Source organism: Stenella coeruleoalba, assembly GCF_951394435.1.
Source record: "Stenella coeruleoalba genome assembly, chromosome: 4".
NCBI classification, from domain to species: Eukaryota; Metazoa; Chordata; class Mammalia; order Artiodactyla; family Delphinidae; genus Stenella; species Stenella coeruleoalba.
The window spans coordinates 27,409,690-27,430,954 of NC_137149.1; the positions used below are offsets into that span (position 1 = coordinate 27,409,690).

General features: G+C 39.4%; 1 protein-coding gene and 1 pseudogene across 2 annotated transcripts in view; one reads left to right on the top strand and one right to left on the bottom strand.

The window, feature by feature from the left end:
- LOC307186043 (ATP synthase F(0) complex subunit C1, mitochondrial-like) overlaps nucleotides 1-16,630 on the top strand; it is a 64,612-nt pseudogene extending 47,982 nt beyond the window's left edge. Inside the window, exon 2 of the transcript in view lies at nucleotides 16,083-16,630. The product of the transcript in view is annotated as an ATP synthase F(0) complex subunit C1, mitochondrial-like (transcript). The remainder of the gene's footprint in view (nucleotides 1-16,082) is intronic.
- The window catches only part of ANK2 (ankyrin 2), a 680,317-nt gene that overhangs the window by 582,437 nt on the left and 76,615 nt on the right, over nucleotides 1-21,265 (bottom strand). The window lies entirely within an intron of this gene.

The following is a 21,265-nucleotide window of genomic DNA, read 5'->3' on the forward strand; positions in this document are numbered from 1 at the left end:
CGAAACATAGGAAGAACACTCTTTGACATAAATCACAGCAAGATATTTTTTGATCCACTTCCTAGAGTAATGGTATTAAAAACAAAAATAAACAAATGTGACCTAATGAAACTTCGAAGCTTTTGCACAGCAAAGGAAACCATAACCAAGACCAAAAGACAACCCTCAGAATGGGAGAAACTATTTGCAAATGAATCATCGGACAAAGGATTAATCTCCAAAATATATAAACAGCTCATGCAGCTCAATATTAAAAAAAGAAACAACCCAATCCAAAAACGGGCAGAAGACCTAAATAGACATTTCTCCAAAGAAGACATACAGATGGCCACGAAGCACATGAAAAGCTGCTCAACATCACTAATTATTAGAGAAATGAAAATCAAAACTACAATGAGGTACCACCTCACACCAGTTAGAATGGGCATCATCAGAAAATCTACAAACAACAAATGCTGGAAAGGGTGTGGAGAAAAGGGAACCCTCTTGCACTGTTGGTGGGAATGTAAATTGATACAGCCACTATGGAGAACAGTATGGAGGTTCCTTAAAGAACTAAAATTAGAATTTTACCGTATGACCGAGAAATCCCACTACTGGGCATATACCCAGAGAAAACCATAATTCTAAACGACACATGCACCCCAATGTTCACTGCAGCACTATTTACAACAGGCAGGTCATGGAAGCAATCTAAATGCCCATTGACACAAATGGATAAAGAAGATGTGGTACATATATACAATGGAATATTACTCAGCCATAAAAAGAAACGGGGCTTCCCTGTTGGCGCAGTGGTTCAGAGTCCGCCTGCCGAGGCAGGGGACACGGGTTCGTGCCCCAGTCCGGGAAGATCCCACATGCCGCAGAGCGGCTGGGCCCGTGAGCCGTGGCCGCTGAGCCTGTGCGTCCGGAGCCTGTGCTCCGCAACGGGAGAGGCCACAACAGTGGGAGGCCCGCGTACCGCAAAGAAAAAAAAAAAAAGAACGAAACTGGGTCGTTTGTAGAGACGTTGATGGAGTTAGACACTGCCATACAGAGTGAAGTAAGTCAGAAAGAGAAAAACAAATATTGTATATTAACACATATATGTGGAACCTAGAAAATGGTACAGATGAACCGGTTTCCAGAGCAGAAATTGAGACACAGATGTAAAGAACACACTTATGGACACCAAGGGGGGAAAGCGGTGGGGGGTGGGGGTTGTGGTGTGATGAATTGGGAGATTGAAAAAAATAATAAATTAATAAATAAATAAAAGACCATGGGTTCAAGGCCCAATCTGGGTTGTACAATATCAGTGGGAAACCCCATTTGTAGTCAGCTGAGCAGAAATGTGGGGTAGCCTGGGCAACCCATTTGTGGCTGGTGTCTGACGTAGGGTAGCCTGGTGGGACAGAGGGGTATGAGCTAACTTTGATAGTATCAGAGTTGAATTGCATTTTTGGATACCTAGATGATGCCAGAGAATTGGAGAATTGGCTGTTGATGTTGGAAAAGACACCATTTATTTGGTGTTAAGGAGGATACAAACTTCAAAACTGCCTACTGTGTGGAACTGGGCAAACCACAAAATTGTTCTTAACTGCAGTTTCCTCATTTATGAGCTGTGCATAATTCTTCCTTTGCAAGGTTATTGTACAACTCAGAAAAATTATACAGCAACCTCAAATAAACCTTGACTTTCACAGGTTAAAAAATAATAAAATAAAATAAAATGCCCATCGCTAATCATCAGGGAAATGCAAATCAAAGCCACAATTAGATATCACCTCACACATGTTAGCAAAAGAACAATAGATACCAAGTGTTGGTGAGAATGTGGAGAAAAGGGAACCCTCGTAGACTGTTCGTGGGAGTGTAAGTTAGTACAGCCATTATGGAAAACATCATGGAGATTCCCCCCAAAATTAAGAATATAATTACCATGCAATCCAGCAATCCCACTTCTAGGTATATATACAAAGGGCATGGGATCAGCATCTTGAAGAGATATCTGCACTCCCAAGTCATTGCAGCATTATTCACAGTGGCCAAGATATGGAAACAAGCTAAGTGTCGATGGATGAATGGATAAAAGAAAACGGGGTATATATATGCAATAAAATATTACTCAGGCATAAAAAAACATAATTCTGCCATTTGTGACAACATGGATGACCTTAGAGGCCATTGTCCTAAGTAAAATAAGCCAGACACCGAAAGACAAACACTGTATGATTTCACTTATATGTGGAATCTAGAAAAGTGAAAACTCACAGAACCAGAGAATAGGACAGTGGCTGCCAGGGGTTGGGGGTGAGGGGAATGGGGTGATGTTGGTCAAAAGGTGTAAACCTTCAGTTGTAAGATGATAAGTTCTGGGGATCTAATGTACAGCATTGTGACTATAGTTAATAATACTATATGGTATACTGGAAACGTACTAAGATAGTAAATTTTCAATGTTCTCATCACAAAAAAAAACAAATCAAAAATTGGTAACTATGTGAGGTGATGGCTGTGTTAATTAATTTGATTTTGGTTATCCTTTCACAATACATACATAGAATAAATCATCACATTGTACAACATTTAAAGAGGATTATAAATAGACTAAGGTTATTTTAATTATCATAAGAATTTTTGATTACTTAAGAAATATCCATTTACATACGATTATTGATTTCAAATTATTCCAATTTAGTGACATTTTCTTGTGCTTCGTTACTCTGTCTTGAAGTACTGCCAAAGAATGTATGTCAAAATAGAGAATGTAATTTTTTCAATCTTTCTTTAAATCAGATTTTAACTAATTCAGACATCTTTCCCGATTAGTTTAATTTGAGAGGGTGACATCTGTGATATCACATACAAGACCTGGGTTCTTCTACTGAATACTTCTCATCATAGACAGCAATCTTGGTAGAATAATTAGGGAATATTATATAACATTTATGATTCTAGACTCAAAACCCTATTCTGCTACTTACTAGCTAAAGGTAAGTTACTCTACCTCTTTGTGTCTCAGTTTCCGCAATTATAAAATGGAGATTAAAATAACATCTATTTTTAGAGGGTGTGGAGAGAATTACGTTAGTTAATGGGTATAATGTGTTTAGTATACTACCTAGCATGTAGCAATGGCTCTATAAAGGTTCATTGCTATAAGAATCAAAATTGAATCCCTAACTTTTTTAGATATATTTTCTCTATATTAAAGATATTTTTACATTACAATTACCAATAATTAATATACTAATAACTGGTATTTATATAAATAATACAACAATCTTTGAAGAAGGTATAAGAGAAAAGTGACCTTTCTAAGCCATGGTACTTGTGAAATTTACTTTTAAATTTTAAAGAATTTTCAGGTCCCAAAGGAATAAGTATCATTTTGAGGTGCACAGTGAAAGAACAACAATAAATGCTTATTGATTGACCTGTAAGCAAACAAATAATCTTTCTTCTCTGACACATTTTGTACATTTCTCTGACCTATTTTTCCTATTCATTTTTCTTTCCTCATTCTTGTGTCTTCATACACTTTTAATATATACAATTTTCTTTGTCAATTAAACCTCAGTAAAGCTGGAAAAAGAAAAGGCTCTCTCGGCTGAGATGCTGGACTGGACCACTTCACTGGTTCACACCACCTGTTATGAGGATGGGCAACCAACAGCAGCTGCTACAGATGCCTTCTGGTTTATTCTCCTCCCATAAAAATGTATGAAGCTTAACTGTAAAATTTTCTTTTTTAAAGAATTTTCTGTTCCTCTGGCACCTGCACATCATTCAACATCCTTATGATGCAATTAAACCTGAATTTTTGAAGCCTACTTTTCCTACAAACCATGGTCTAACTAAGCCCAGCCCTCCATTCCTTGGCAACTTCATATTCTGGGATGATATGACCACGTGGTCATGCCCTCCCTCAGTGCCAATCACGTCCACGTTTCCAACCTGCTCTTCCTTGGCATTCAGAATCAAGTTCTGGATGTCCATTCTCTTGACTACTTCCTTGCTATTCTGAGAGGTGAAATTAGCAGCAAAGCTAGTTGAGGGTTCATGAACTGCTTTTTTAGCAGAACAAGACTACCAGAAGTCTCTGTGCCTATGTTTCAATTTATACTTGGAAAATATTGGCCACGTCTTCTATCTTACTCGGCGTTCTATAGCAAGCTCCTTTAATCGTAGAAGTCTCGTTTTGCTCTCCTGTCATTCATATACAAATGCTTATCATTCTCCACTTTCTGGATTCTTTTGGAAAGATACAGTATCTTGAAATTCAGTGCTATTACTACCACACCCCTCTTTTGCTGTACAAATGTACACATACTCATAAATATACACACACAAAACAAAACCACCAGAGCTGCTTATTTTAAACAAAGTATTGTTTTAAAAACTGTGAGATTAGCCATGCATTGATGATTGTGGAAGCTAGGTGATCCCTACATGGGGCTTCATTACACTATTCTCCCTACTTTTGAATATATTTGGAAATTTCAATAATAAAAATACTCTTTAACTATTTGTAAAATTATTAGGTTATTTATTTACTCACCAAACATCCATTTTACCAAATGCTGTTAAACAGTAATATGAAGATTAACGCAAGATCTCTATCTAGGGTTACCAAATAAAATACAGAATGCCTGCCCTGTTAAATTCGAATTTCAAATAAACAACAAACAATAGGTTTTCAGTATATTTAAGATATTTATTGTCTCCGACTTCTGGAGTTAAAGAGCATGAAATCAGTTTCGCTAGATCAAAATCAAGGCGTTAGTAGGGCTGCATTCCTTCCCAAGGCTCTAGGGGAGAATCTGTCCCTTACTTCTTTTAGCTTCTAGTGGCTTTCAGCATCCCTTGGCTTGTGGTCACATCACTCCAATCTACAAGGCCGACATCTTCAAATCTCTTACGGCTCCACCTTACATTGCCTTCTCTCCTGTGTATGTGTGTTAAATCTCTCTCTGCCTATCTCTTATAAGGACACTTGTAATGGCATTTACAGCCTGTCTGGATAACCCATCTCAAGATCTTAAACTTAATCACATCTACAAGGATCCTTTTTCCAAATAAGGTAACATTTGAGGGTTCCAGGAATTAGGACCAGATACCTTTGGGGGTCATTGTTCAGCCCACCACAGGAGCCATGATAGACATCTATCAGGGAACACTGGAAAAACAGAGAAGGAGTTGACAGTTCAACTTGAAAGGAGATGGAAAACAAGCAGATGCCAAGAAAGGTTTTCTAAATCAGTGATGCCAGAGAGTAAAAATAACTAAAGCAGTAGTGATAATAACAACTAGTAATCAGACCAACCATAACAGACATTAGCTATAAATAACCACTATAGCCTACCAGGGAGTGCCGGTTGAGCATCAGTCTTGCTAACAGGTATAATGTTGGAGGCTTGCTACAGGAGAATAAATAAGCAGCAGCAACTGAATGACAAACATTCTTTACACATAGTTCCTGATATACCACTTAGGGAGGCAGGAAGGCAGAAACACCTGTTCCATGTAGTTTATGGAGTATCCCCACACCTCCTATCTCACTTCCAGTCTTTTTTTTTCTTTCTGGGTCTTCTGCATTGCCCTTCAAAACTTCCCCAACACTTTAACTACTTTTTTCAACTCAATGTACTCAAAATTTTTACTCAATTATTTACTAAATAATTTTCATTTTATTATTTTCATAAAAATAAAGTGCTTTGTGTAAAAAAAAGTTCTAGCAATATAGAGGTATATAAAGTAATATTTCCCTCTCCTCCAACTAAACCCACTTCCTAAAGAGGAGCACATCAACAGATATATCAAGACCTTATCTATGTATATATAACCATGTATATATTTAAGTAAATAGGAAAGAGCAATCGTTTAGCTGTTGGCAGAAAGTGATAATCAAAACAGTGCTACCTCAGCCCATTATGCTCCCAAGAAGCTGCAAGGTATATGCTCCTGCTTGTTATATGCTTTGGATCCAATCCCACAGGAAATATCTCTAATTCACAAATTATTTATTTTATAGTGGCATCCTAAGAGAGGATTGGCAATAAGAGCAAGAATTAAAACATCAATGACAATAATTTCCCCTAATCTCCCCCTAAACTTTTCACCCCAAAAGCCTTCTTGCTTGTTGCACAGGCACCTCAAATATAAATTACCTAAAATTGAACTTACTGTCTTCCCTAGGAAATCTGATACTCATAGTGTTTTCCTTCTAATCCAGTGGCCAAGCCAGAAACCAGGGAGTCCACCTTTTCCCTCACATTGTATATCCAGAAAGCTACCAAAGTCCCAAAGAGGGATTATAATATCCTAGATTAGTGAGCTCCTGCTTATCTCTCTGGCTTCATCTCACACCCTCGCAATCTGGTCTCAAACCATCATGTTCACATTTTTTCATTTTCTTAAGAGTGTATGCTTACCCACGCTGGGACTTTGTATGTGCTGTTTCTTCTAAAAACAGTTTTCCCTCTCCTTGCTTAGCTAACTCCTATTAAATTGATAGGTCTTAATTTAGCCATCAGTTTCCCCAGGAGGTCTTCCCCCTGATTCTTCTGGTCTGAGTTAGGGGTCTCTTTTCTGTTCTATCTCAGCATCCTGTGCTTTCTGTCACTTATTAATACTTAGCAATTGTAACAGCCTATTCATTTGTCTTTCACCACCACTAGACCACAGGATCAGTTCACCTTTGTATTATCAAAGTATTATCAAATACTACCTAGCCTAATAATGGGGACACAGTAGGATCTCAATAAATATTGTTAAATAAATGGAACTAAATAGGTAAAAAGAGCAATACTGATCCCAGTAGCAAAGGTACTGTACATTTTTGTTCAGGGAGGCAGTTCAATGCATGGCTTCAGTGTAATAAACAAAATGGCAGCATGATTGTTTACAGCATTTTGTTGACTTGGGCATAAGACAAATAAACCCAAACACCACCACCCCGCCCCCTCGCAAATAAGCCCATTCTCCTACAGGAAGAAAACCAGACTGTGATTCAGCTGCAAATTTGTTTCCACCTTATCTTTCTGAATTTATACAGAAAGTAAGAGCAGTAATGTAACAGCAGAGTTGACTGATTCCTGCATGTTTCGGCCATTATCATGGTCCAGTGAACAGTCCTCAGCTTTGCAGGCTCAGAAGCTCAATTTTATTATTTCACTCCCAAGGGGAAAGTCACTGAGGCAGACTTTCTCAACAGGGGTTCTTCATCTGAACACAGAATACAGAAAATTATTTGAGAGATTATTTCTCCATTCTCCCAAGGATGGCAAATAATTACTACCATTCTAGATGCAATGAGAAGTTAATTCATTACATGCAATGGATGCCTAATAACCATTAGGGCTTATTTCACTCCCAGAATTCCAGGGGGCTTGAATCCCATGAAGTAAACTATATATATATATACATATATATATATATATATATATATATAGTTTATACATATATATGTATACATGTGTGTAGGTATGTACATGTATATATTATATTTACTAATTGGTAAAAGAAAATACATGTGTCACAAAAACTAGAATATAGTATCTAGTTATAATGTGGCTAATTATACTAATTATAATTATAATGTGGCTTAAAAAATATGGACTCTAGAGCCAAAAGGATTAGCTGTTTTTAAGGATTCATTAATTAAGCTGTCATATTTTGGTGACTCAGCTTCCCTCCTTGGAGAGATAAGAGACTGTGAGCTCTTTGAGAGAAGGAACAACATTTGTCTTGGCTTCACTTTTTATTGAAATTTGGACTCCTAATAATTAACATAGTGCATGGTACACACTCCATTTCATTAATGGATAGATGGATAAGTTGTAATACTTCCTGGATTATATTCTAATGGTCTTTCATTTCATATATGAAATGCGAATTCTTGCCCATTCATTTAACAAGCACCTACTATGTGCTTGGAGCCTAGACAGGTTATGCATTATGCATCATTTCTTTAGGATTAACCTACCACTTCACATCCATTAGGATGACATTAACAACAACAACAAAAAACCCAGAAATAACAAGTGTTGGCAAGGGTATAGAAAAATTGGAACCCTTGTGCACTGCTGGTGGGAATGTAAAATGCTGCAATCACTATGGAAAATTTGGGGATTCCTCAAAATATTATAAATATAACTATCATTTGATCCAATAATTCCACTTCTTTTTTTTTTTTTTGGTACGCGGGCCTCTCACTGCTGTGCCCTCTCCCGTTGCGGAGCACAGGCTCGGGACGCACAGGCTCAGCGGCCATGGCTCACGGGCCCAGCCGCTCCGCGGCATGTGGGATCTTCCCTGACCGGGGCACGAACCCGTGTCCCCTGCATCGGCAGGCAGACTCTCAACCACTGCGCCACCAGGGAAGCCCCATTTGATTCTTATAACAAACATATTATTATACTCATTTCATAGATGGTCAAATTAAGGCTCAAAGCAATTAGTATTTCCTAAGTCTCAAAGCAATTAGTATTTCCCAAAGTCATTTGCCTGCAAGTCCTAGGACTAGGATTCAAACTTGATTATTTTCTAATTCTTATAGCCCAGGATCATTTTATTGTTCTGTCTCACAGTTGCCTATAGAGTCAATTTCTGCCATTGGCTCCTCCTTGGAAAGCACTATGTTACCCTGAAATAAAAAAACCTACACCCAGGGGCTTCCCTGGTGGCCATGGCCGCTGAGCCTGTGCGTCCGGAGCCTGTGCTCCGCAACGGGAAAGGCCACAACAGTGAGAGGCCCGCGTACCGCAAAAAAATAAAATCTATTCCCAAACTTTTATGCTGGCAGGCAAATAAGGCTCCTGGCAGCAAGTTCATTCTTTGATGAAAATACTTAAGAATTGATTCCCAGGGCTTCCCTGGTGGTGCAGTGGTTGAGAGTCCACCTGCTGATGCAGGGGACACGGGTTCGTGCCCCAGTCTGGGAGGATCCCACATGCTGCGGAGCGGCTAGGCCCGTGAGCCATGGCCGCTGAGCCTGCGCGTCCGGAGCCTGTGCTCCACAACGGGAGAGGCCACAGCAGTGAGAGGCCCGCGTACAGAAAAAAAAAAAAGAATTGATTCCCAGCTTGAATAATTAGAGGCAACAGAAGAAAGTGCTTCTTACCCCTGCATTCAGTACCTCCCTTGGCTCAAGAGGAAAACAGCCACCAACTCATATTGATGAAAGAAATTAAACCTGATGCCTGAAAATCACTAAGTTTAAATTCAGGCTTGGATATTGTACTCCCCTATAAGCATTCTAGGCACTTAATTATATTTAAATTGCATTTTCAGGAGTATTTCTTATGGGATTGATTTTACTTTATTGGCTAAGAATAAGCAAAGCAATAAACAAATAGGATAACTATATACTCTGTTTTTATTACTCATTTAAGTAATTGAATATCTTCCAACAAGTGACCTGATCCTCTTCCAGACAACAGCAGACTTGTCTATCAAAATAGTGCATTAAATACATCAAATTCTTATAAATGAAATCTTACTACACAGCAATTGATTTTATGACTTCCAAGTTAGAAATCTACACAAATTAACTCTTAACTGCATGAAAACTTTCCAAAGGATTTTCATGACCTTCTATGGCTTGTCCTAAAATGAAATCCACTTTTGTCATGGAAGCACTTCAGAGTCTCCTGCATTGTTAATATATCTTCCAACACATTGGACTGCGGTGGGAGAAATCAACAATTCATTATTCCACAAACCTCACCAATGAAATATGATGAAACCCGATGGGGTTGGGAAGGCAGGGGAGCTGCTAGTTACTCAATGGAGGAAATTATCTCATCTCCATCTGAGCTTCAGTTTTCTCATCTATGAAAGATGGAATTGAGTAAAATCATCTCTAATTATATTCCAGTCTTTGAGCTTCTATGATTTAGTTATTCAGCAATGTGATAAACCAAAATACAAAATAGTTCCTACCTAAGTTTTAATAACTAATGGCATGATGAGATAAAACTCTTAACAGGGCTTCCCTGGTGGCGCAGTGGTTGAGAGTCCGCCTGCCGATGCAGGGGACACGGGTTCGTGCCCCGGTCCGGGAGGATCCCACATGCCACGGAGCGGCTGGACCCATGAGCCATGGCCGCTGGGCCTGCGCGACCGGAGCCTGTGCTCCATGACGGGAGAGGCCACAGCAGTGAGAGGCCCGCGTAACGCAAAAAAAAAAAAAAAAAAAAAACTCTTAACAAAGGGTTTGCAGGGTAAATAATAATGATAAAAACTACATGTCATAACTACTTTTCTAAGTTATTACAGTATAACTAATATGCCTATAATATAATTAAATTCTTTGAACAAAATACAAATAATATTCCAGGCTTTCACATCAATAATCTTGATAGGAACGATCTTAACACCTTAACTTTTGGCTCGTTTGTGACTTGTTTTAATTTCTTGGGCAAAATAATTTAATAAATGGCACCAAAAGATAAAAAATTAATTTGAAGATTTTCTTATATTTTTAATGCTTTTAGGTTCTTAACTAAAAATTGAAGTTCTTTTTAAAGTAAACCACACTGTTGTGGTTTTATTTTATACTTTTGGATCAAAAGGGATGAGTTCAAGTTATCCAAAAAAAAAAATCTAGTTTTGAGGTAACAGATGGTAAGTTTAAAAAGAATGCACTCTTTTCCAAGCGTTCTATAATAAGCATGTATCAAATTTATAATAAAACAAAAACAAAAGAATAACATACCATGAAAATAAAATTCACATTCTTCTTTATATCAGGATAAAACTTTTCTATTTCTCTCTTTCCTTTTGGCCCTTCATTTCTCTACATTTGTAAAATAGTAGGAAATCAACTAAGCAGGGAAGGTAGAAAACTATATGATGTATAGCATCTATACGTTTCTAACATTTCTTGTCGCAAACCAAATATTTTTTTCTGCTGCAGTTAGCATAAAGTATAAATTTTTGTGTGACCCAAAGTAAATACCAAGTGCCTAAGATTGACCATCCACCTAGTACCCAATCTATGGTCATCAACAACACTGAACAATGTAGACTATCATCTATTTTTCATGCTAAAAGGATTCAAATTCCAGTGCAATAAACCTGTATATAAGAATGTTTTCAAGGGCTTCCCTCGTGGCGCAGTGGTTAAGAATCCGCCTGCCAATGCAGGGGACATGGGTTCAAGCCCCGATCCGGGAAGATCCCACGTGCCACGGAGCAACTAAGCACATGCACCGCAACTACTGAGCCTGCACTCTAGAGCCCGCGAGCCACAACTACTGAGCCCAGGAGCCACAACTACTGAAGCCTGCACGCCTAGAGGCCATGCTCCACAACAAGAGAAGCCACCACAATGAGAAGCCCAGGCACCACAAGGAAGAGTAGCCCCCGCTCACCACAACTAGAGAAAGCCTGCGCACAGCAACGAAAACCCAACAGAGCCAAAAATAAATAAATAAATAAATAATGTTTTCAAGTCATTCAAATGTTGATTGTTATTAGGTCCAATTCCGATATCCTAACAGAAGCAAAATTTACCTCACTGCCTACTGAGAAAGGAACTCTGTCAGGACGTGCTGAAGAATAAAATGAAATGAGGTTTATGTTCTCAGAAAGTACTTATCAACATCCAATAATTACACAACATATTTATAATGTTATTATGAATTTGTCCTTTAAAGAACCAGCTACATGACAAATACATATGTATTCCCTTTATTTCTGTTATTTATGAAGATTAAGATATTTGGAAATTCTATCTAGGTAGATTCTAATGCTTTCAATTCTCATAGCTAACCAAGTACAGGCAGCTCTAGAGGTAAGAGGTTTTCTTTACTTCCACTTTGATTTTCCAACACCTATAATTTTGGTTCCTAACAAGTTTCCAGAATAAAATCAAACTTTTTTTTTTCAAATGTGTGCTCCAATATATGCCTATCTTCAAAAATCTACAGCGTGACCTTGTTCCTTCAGATTTAAGAAAACTGAGATCATCTGGCCAAGCCTCTCCTAGTCTGAGGATGCCCTCTAAAACTTTCCGGACAGATGGCAACCAGTTTCTATTTAAACACTTCAAACACAGTGTTCTCCTGTTTTGTTTGTGTCCCCACAAAATTCCTATGCCAAAGCCCTAAGGCTGAGATGGAGCTGCTAAGGAAGCAATTAAAATCAAATGATGTCATAGGGGCCCTGATCTGACAGGAATTAGTGTCCTCATAAGAAGAGACACCAGAGCACTCACTCATTCTCTCTCTCCCTCCCCCTCCACATATGTACTGAGGAAAGACCATGTGAGGACATAACGAAAAGGCAGCCATCTGCAAGCCAGGAAAAGAGCTCTCCCTAGAAACTCAATCAGCCAGAACCTTGACCTTGGAGTTCTAGCCTCCAGAACTGTGAGAAAATAAATTTCTCTTGCTTAAGCCACCTAGGCTATGGAATTTTGTTTTAGCAGCAGACTAATACACCTTGCTTCACAAGGTGGCCAATTCCACTCTCAAACAACTCCAAGTGTTGCAAAGTTCTTATTTTAAGCAGAAACCTGCTTTCTGCAGCTTCCACCCGGTAATCCAAGGTCTGCCTTCTGAAGCTACAGGAAATAAATTTAACCCCTGTTCTCGATTTAAAAAAAGATTACGTGAAGAGTCCCCAATATTTTAACAACTCTTCTCTATCCTTCAGCCTCTTACTTAAACATACTCTAATTTACCAAGACTCTCTTTAAAATGTGGCAGCTTGGGGATTCCTTGGTGGCGCAGTTGTTGAGAGTCCACCTGCCGATGAGGGGACACGGGTTCGTGCCCCGGTCCGGGAAGATCCCACATGCGGCAGAGCGGCTGGGCCCGTGAGCCATGGCCGCTGAGCCTGCGCGTCCGGAGCCTGTGCTCTGCAACGGGAGAGGCCACAACAGTGAGAGGCCCGCGTACCGCAAAAAAAAAAAAAAAAAAAAATAGTGGCAGCTAGAAAGACTCCTTAAGTACTCCATAAATATGAATAATAAGAGGCACGATACTTTGCTAAATTAGTCTTAAATTTTCCTGAGGAAAAGCTACTCTCTAAAAACCCCTCAAAACCCTTAAGAGGGGATTTCCCTGGTGGCCCAGTGGGTAAGACTCTGCGCTCCCAATGCAGGGGGCCCGGGTTTGATCCCTGTTCAGGGAACTAGATCCTGCATGCGTGCCGCAACTAAGAAATCCGCATGCCGCAACAAAGATGCCACATGCCGCAACGAAGATACCACGTGCTGCAACTAAGACCCAGTGACCCAGTGCTGCCTACATAAATAAATAAATAAATAAATAAATAAAATATTAAAAAAAAAAACCCTTAAGAGGAAGGGAACTTCAGTCGATGAGACCACCTATCTATGACGAAAAACCTTCTGTAAGGTCCTCTTTGTTGGAAATCTAGTCAGCTGGCTCAGAAATCAACAAGATAGACTTCAAGATCAACTGGTTGGAGACCTGATACTTCATGAAAATAAATGAGTACATCATTGAGGACAGATTATTTCTATTTACCTCAAGGTCATTGTGGACAAAGAATCCATTCATTCCTTCTCACCAGTAAAATTCATTTATTTTTTATCACCTTTCTTATGTCCAAAATGTCTACATTAGTCTTCTCTTATTTATTCTCTTTTTTTCCATAGGGAAAAACTAGTTAGTCCAATGCACATGTAAACTACTATATTAGAAGAGCAAATAAGCCTAGTCCTTTGGTGCCTGGGGAACTCCTCAGTGAATCCCTTGCTGTCACCATCTTGGGTAACTCTCTGGTGCTGCTTCCAAGGACCAAAGAGAGGGAGATTTTTTTTTTTTTTTTTTTTTTTTTTTGGCTGCGTTGGGTCTTCGTTGCTGCGTGCAGGCTTTCTCTAGTTGCAGTGAGTGGGGGGTTACTCTTCGTTGTGGTGCACGGGCTTCTCATTGTGGTGGCTCCTCTTGTTTTGGAGCACAGGCTCTAAGCACGCAGGCTTCAGTAGTTGTGGCTTGCAGGCTCTAGAGCACAGGCTCAGTAGTTGTGGCACACGGGCTTAGTTGCTCCATGGCATGTGGGATCTTCCCAGACCAGGGCTCGAACCCATGTCCCCTGCATTGGTAGGCGGGTTCTTAACCACTGCGCCACCAGGGAAGTGCCGAGAGGGAGATTTTTGCCTTCAAGTCCTGCACCTTTTGGTTCATGTCCTCTCGCATCCCTTTTTTCTTTTTCTCTAGCTTATTCCAACTGCTGTGCTTTTCTTGTAAATATGTCATATCTGAATTGTCAAAAAATTACTTTGAATACTAACTGCTGTGGTCCACAACACAGAGATCAAAAGCACAGATTTACTAATGCCATTTGCAGCAATGTGGTTGGACCTAGAGATTATCACACTAAGTGATGTAAGTCAGACAGAGAAAGACGAATACCATATGATATCACTTATAAGTGGAATCTAAAAAACAGTACAAATGAACTTATTTACAAAACAAAAACAGACTCACAGACAGAAAACAAACTTATGGTTACCAAAGGGGAAGGAGGGAAGGGATAAATTGGGAGTATGGGATTAGTAGATACAAACTACCATATAAAATAAACAACAAGAATTTGCTGTAGAGCACAGGGAATCGTATTCCATATCTTATAATAAACTATAATGTAAAAAATAAAAAAGAATATAAATATATACATATATATGTATAACCAAACTGCTTTGCTGTACACTTGAAACTAACACAATATTGTAAAGCAACTATACTTTAATTAAAAAATAAATAAAAGAGCACAGATTTACTACAGTATAAAGGAGATAGGGGACGTAAACCACATACACCAGAGTAAATCATTGGCACGATCTAAAGAATTCAGTAATCTTTGTTGTCCGTGTTAGTGCATGTTGCTTCTCCCTGCACCTCCAAGCCCAGAATAAATTCAACTCCAAATTTAATAAATATTTTTATTTTTGCATTCTTACAGACTGTTGAAAAAGTCATTCCTCTCTAGGCCCTTCACTTCCTTGGTCTCAAATCATCACTGTGCTCTGTGATGATCCGCTAAAAACTCAAAGATGGAAGATATCAGTAGACTGCAATATTTGGGGCAGGCTTTGCCTACCTAATCATTAATATTTCAGCTTGGTAAAATCAGAATATGTGTAAATTCATAGGGAACGCCCTATGGATAAGAGAGTAAGTGTCAACAAAGGCAGAGAGGTAGAAACACCTTAGACACGTCTTGGACATAGCAGTCCCAGGGTCACACAGAAAATCTCATTCTTCTCACTGAAACTGCCTACCCATGACAGTGGTGCTACTTTTTCTTTACTCAGAAATGGCCACTGAGTAAACCAGAGTGGGCCTGACCCAAGGGCAGCAACTCCACAGTCTTGACTCATGGGGTGGCCCAATTCAAAGGACTCTTCCTACTGGAGCAGTGGAAATTAGTCCAATCCGACTATCTCCCTCCAGAATTTTTTTGTGTGTGTGTGGTACGTGGGCTTCTCACCGCTGTGGCCTCTCCCGTTGCAGAGCACAGGCTCTGGACGCGCAGGCTCAGCAGCCATGGCTCACGGGCCCAGGCGCTCCACGGCATGTGGGATCTTCCCGGACCGGGGCACGAACCCGTGTTCCCTGCATCCGCAGGCGGACTCTCAACCACTGCGCCACCAGGGAAGCCCTCCCTCCAGAATTTATACTGGAGAATGCAGAGAAGATTGAACAGGGGGGAGAAAAATAGAGAGCAATCACCCAGAAAGACATCAGAAAACAAAGTCTAGGTCCTTGGTATTTACAATAAACCCCTTTTATCTTACGATTACCTGAATGAATCTCCTCCTTACAACAACAAAAAGCCTAGTGCAATATATTTTAGGAACAGGCAATACACAGGTCTACCCTGATGAAGGGTTTATCCAGGGGACAGCAAAAGGTAAATTCAGGACAGTAGATTAAGGTCTTCACTTGTGAAGAACTTTGAATACTAGCTATATTTTTCTTTCTTTTTTATGTAATCTTACTTTCACTTTGCCATTGCACATTCGGCAAAACTTTAAAAAAAAAACAGAAGAGTGCCTACCAGTCGAGACTGAAATAAATTAATTTGCAAGAGATATATGTGACTTGAGGAGTCAGTCACCTCAAGCCGGGCGAGCACTGTGGGCCGAGCAGGGGCAGCGGGGCAGTGGGAGTGCAGACTGAACAAACGCAGACCACCGGGGCACTACTCACTCCTCCTGCTCTGATCTGCTCTTGTACTAGGGGTCTGATCAGGCCTGTGTCTGCCTCCTTCCTGAGGAGGCCAGAGGTCCCATCTGAACAGCCTTCCTACAGCAGAGTCCCACTCCCCGTGGCCAGGCGGGAGTTCCGGATCAGTGTTGTCTCCCGGGACCCTGACACAGAGGCCAAGGTTATCGGCGCTGGAGCCGCCGCAGTTGGTGTGTCTGGTTCAGGGGCCGGCATTGGCACAGTGTTTGGCAGCTAGATCATTGGCTATGCCAGGAACCCATCTCTGAAGCAGCAGCTCTTCTCCTACGCCATTCTGGGCTTTGCCCTGTCTGAGTCTATGGGGCTCTTCTGTTTGATGGTCACCTTCCTCATCCTCTTTGCCATGTGAGGCTCCATGAAGGTCACCTACCCACACCTGATGCTTCGACTCCAGGCCATGCCCAGTGCTAGAGTGTGCTAAGAGAGAGATGTGACTTGAATAGCATAAATAACAATGTTTGATTTTATATCTATTTGTCACAGATAACCAAAGGTATTTAAAAATCTAGTAGTGTGTTGACATAATAAGATGCTCTCTAAATCTTTTTTTCACACACAAAAAAGATGTACATCTCCCACTAAGATCAGGTATATGGAAAGGACATTCCCCTCTCACCACTTCTTTGCAGCATTATAATGGAAGTCCTTGTTAATGCAGTAAGGCCAGAAAAGGAAATAGAAGGTACACAGGCAGATTGGGAAGGAAGACATAAAACTGTCTTTGTTTGCAGATGACATGATCATCTATGTGAAAAAACAAAAGGATCAAACAAACTCCTAAAGCTAATAAGTAATTATAGCAAGGTTGCAGGATACAAAGTTAATACATAAAAGTCAATTGTTTTCTACGTACTAACAATGAACAAGTGGAATTTGAAATTCAAAACACAATAACATTTGCATTGTTATTGCAAACAATAACAATCCTGCATTGGCAATGGAATGTCAAAAAAAATACTTAGGTATAATTCTAACAAAATAAGATCTATAAGAGCAAACCTCTGATTAATGAAATAAAAGAACTAAATCAATGGGGAGATACTGCATCTTCATGGATAGGGAGACTCAATATTGTCAAGATGTCAGTTCTTCCCAACTTGATCAACTGATTCAATGCAATCCCAGTCAAGATCCTAGCAAGTTATTTTATGGATACAGACAAGCTGATTCTAAAGTTTGAGGACTTCCTTGGCGGTCCAGTGGTTAAGACTTCACCTTCCAATGCAGAGGGTGTCGGTTTGATTCCTGTTCGAGGAGCTAAGATCCCACATGCCTTGCAACAAAAGAAACTAAAAATATAGAAAACAAACGCAATATGGTAACAAAGTCAATAAAGACTTTAAAAATGGTCCACATCAAAAAAATCTTTTAAAAAAATAATAAATAAAGTTTGTACACAGAGGCAAAAGACCCAGAGTAGCCAACACAATATTGAAGTAGAATAACAAAGTTGGAGGACTGATGCTACTCAACTTCAAGACTTACTATAAAATGGCAGTGATCAAGACAGTATGGTATTCGTGAAAGAACAGATAAATAGATCAATGGAACAGAACAGAGGTCACAGAAATAAACTCCCATAAATATAGTCAACTGATCTTTGACAAAGGAGCAAAGGCAATACAATGGAACAAAGGTAGTCTCTTCAACAAATGGTGCTGCAATAACTGGACATCCATGTGCAAAAAAACGAATCTAGACATAGACCTTACACCTTCACAAAAGTTAACTAAAAATGGATCATAGGCCTAAATGTAAAATGCAAGAACTATAAAGCTCCAAGAAGATAAACTCCCAGATAACCTTGGGAACAACACCACCAAAGGCATGATCCATGAAAGAAATAATTGATAAGCTAGACTTCATTAAAATTAAAGCATCTGCTCTGCAAAAGACAATGTCAAGAGAATTAGAAGACAAGCCACAGACTGGAAAAAAATATTTGTAAAAGACACATCTGAAAAAGGATTGTTATCCAAAATATACAAAGAACTTTTAAAACTCAATAATAAGAAAGCAACCATATTAAAAAATAGGCCAAAGGCCTTAACAGACATCTCACCAAAGAAGATATACAGATGGCAAATAAGCATGTGAAAAGATGCTCTACAACATACGTCACCAAGGGAATGCAAATTAAAACAATGGGATACCACAACACACCTATCAGATTGGCCAACATCAAACACTGGCAAGGATGTATAGCAACAGCAACTCTCATTCATTTCTGACAGAAATGCAAAATGGTACAGCCACTTTGGAAGACAGTTTGGCAACTGTATTAAAAAATTAAACATATTCTTATCTTACAATCCAGTAATCGTGCTCCTTTGTATTTACCCAAAGGAGTTGAAAACATGTCCACACAAAAACGTGCACACAGATGTTTATAGAACCTTTATTCATAATTGCCAAAACTTAGAAGCAACCAATATGTCCTTCAGTTGAGGAATGGATAAACTCTGGTACATCCAGACAATGGAATGTTACTTAGCACTAAAAAGAAATGAGTTATCAAGCTATGAAAAGACATGGAGGAAACTTAAATGCATATTTCTAAGTAAAAGAAGCCAATCTGAGAAAGCTACATGTTGTATGATTCCAACTATATGATATTCTGGAAAAGGCAGAAATATGGAAACAATGAAAAGATCAACAGTTGCTAGAAATGGGGGTGGGGGTGAAGAGACAGAGCATAGAAGGGTTTTAGAACAGTGAAAATACTCTGTATGATATTATAATGACATATTATTATATGTCATTATGCATTTGTACAAACTCATAGAATTAGAACATATAACACAGTGAACCCTAAAGTAAGCTATGGACTTTAGGTAATAACGATGTGTCAATGGAAATTCATCCTTGGTAACAAATGTACCAATCTGGTGAGTGATGTTAATTATGGGGGAGGTGGGAATTCTCTGGTTGGCCAGTGGTTAGGACTCGGTGCTCTCACTGCCGAGGGCCCAGATTCAATCCCTGGTCGGGGAACTAAGATCCCACAAGACACACGGTGTAGTCAAAAAAAAAAAAAAAAAAATTATGGGGGAGGCTATGCACATGTTGAGGCAAAGGGTATATGGAAAACCTCTGTATCTTCCTATCAATTTTGTTGTGAATCCAAAACTGCTCTAAAAAATAAACCTTTAAAAAAAAGATGTACATCTACATCCAAATCTCATATTGCCATATTTTCTTACACACAGTGAAGAATGGATTTTGCAAGCCAAAATATTTTGGTCAACATTGTAAAAAATTTATAGGCTATCTCAAAATAAGATTGATTTTTCTTGTAGTTGAATTTAAATATTAAAGGCTTTATGGTTCCAATTGGTAATGCATAATAACTGGGTCTGCTTTATAACGATTTTTTAAAGCAAAGCATAAATAGCAAGAAAGTTTAAAGGAGTAAGATGCTAAAATGTTCTTTCCTGTGTCTAGTAGTATGCTTTAAAAATTTTTTTAACCATAATTCTTTAATTGAAATATCTTCTTTGACTCTGTCTGAAGTGAAGGCAGCTGAAACCTTTAATATTCAGAGGAAAAAAAAAGCAAGTATCCAGTTTTCCAAGATAATCTCAACTAAGAATCTACCTACAGTGCAGGAACATTGACTACTAAGTATTGCTAACGTGGGAAAAAGAGAAAAGCTTACAGTTAAAAAACAACACCGACTGGTAATGATTTATTTTCCAAAGTCATTCCAGCACCTCTTACCTCTTTCTACAAATGTGTGTACCAAGAGCACAAGGGCCACGGCAGCCTGGCAAAGAAGATTCACCTTGGTATGCTCAGTGTTCATTATTGAAGCTCAGGCTTCCCTGTGTCTTTTCAGGTTTTATGTAAGAAAGGGTCACTAATTCCAAGGGCCTCAAAAGGTCACCAGAAAGGCTAAAGATATATTAGGTATCAAGGAGAGGTAGCAAAATAATCGTGAGAGAGTGGGCAGTAAAAATGGATAAATACTCCCACCAACGATCCAGATGTACAAACTCTTCCATCATTTACATCCACAGCCCACCATAGACTCTTTCTTTCTTCTTTCTTTATGGCTGCACTGGGTCTTCGTTGCTGCGCAATGGCTTTCTCTAGTTGCGGTGAGCAGCGGGCTACTCTTTGTTGCAGTGCGCGGGCTCCTCATTGCAGTGGCGTCTCTTGTTGCGGAGTACGGGTTCTAGGCATACCGGCTTCAGTAGTTGGGGCACACAGGCTCAGTAGTTGTGGCTCGCAGGCTCTAGAGCGCAGGCTCAGTAGTTGTGGCGCACGGGCTTAGTTGCCCCACAACATGCGGGATCTTCCCAGAACAGGGCTCGAACCCGAGTCCCCTGCATTGGCAAGCAGATTCTTTAACCACTGCGCCACCAGAAAAGTCCCCCACAACCCATAGACTCTTGAAGATGGAGTTCTCTCAAGAGCAAGCAGCTGTTTCACCAAAGCTACACTGGGGTTATTTCTATAAGATAATATATTATTTTGTGAAGACTCCCTCTCTCCTATTTCTGGTTCTTTCCCTCTTTTTTATGTTATTGGCCACAGTATCAAACTGAGTAAAATTTTCCAGCTCAACCACATTATCTGCTTTGTCTATCCACACACTCTTAAAGTTGCTCTTAAGGGGGGCTATATTTTTCTGTGAGAACAGATGAAATACAGCCTGTCATGACAATCAGTGTGAACCATCTGGAATATTTTCAGGAAAGACCAAATAAAATCCAATCAAATACGTTTGAGAAGCAACAGAAGTTTAAGGTGGTGTTTTTATCCACTAACTGTAAAATTTATAAATTGCCATTGTTGATAGGTGTTTATCCTTTGAACACACTCATACGACTATGCCCTATATATTTGTAGGAGAGTGCTTGTCATAACAAAAGGCTAGAAACAGCCTAAATGTCTATCAGTAGGGAGCTGGTTAAATAATTAGTCTACCCAATACAATGAATGGATACTATGCAGCTAATGAAAAGGAATGAGGTAGCCCAATATTTGTGAGATAGAAAGCCCACCAAAGAATAATAAGTGACACCGAAAACAAGTTAAAATGAAAA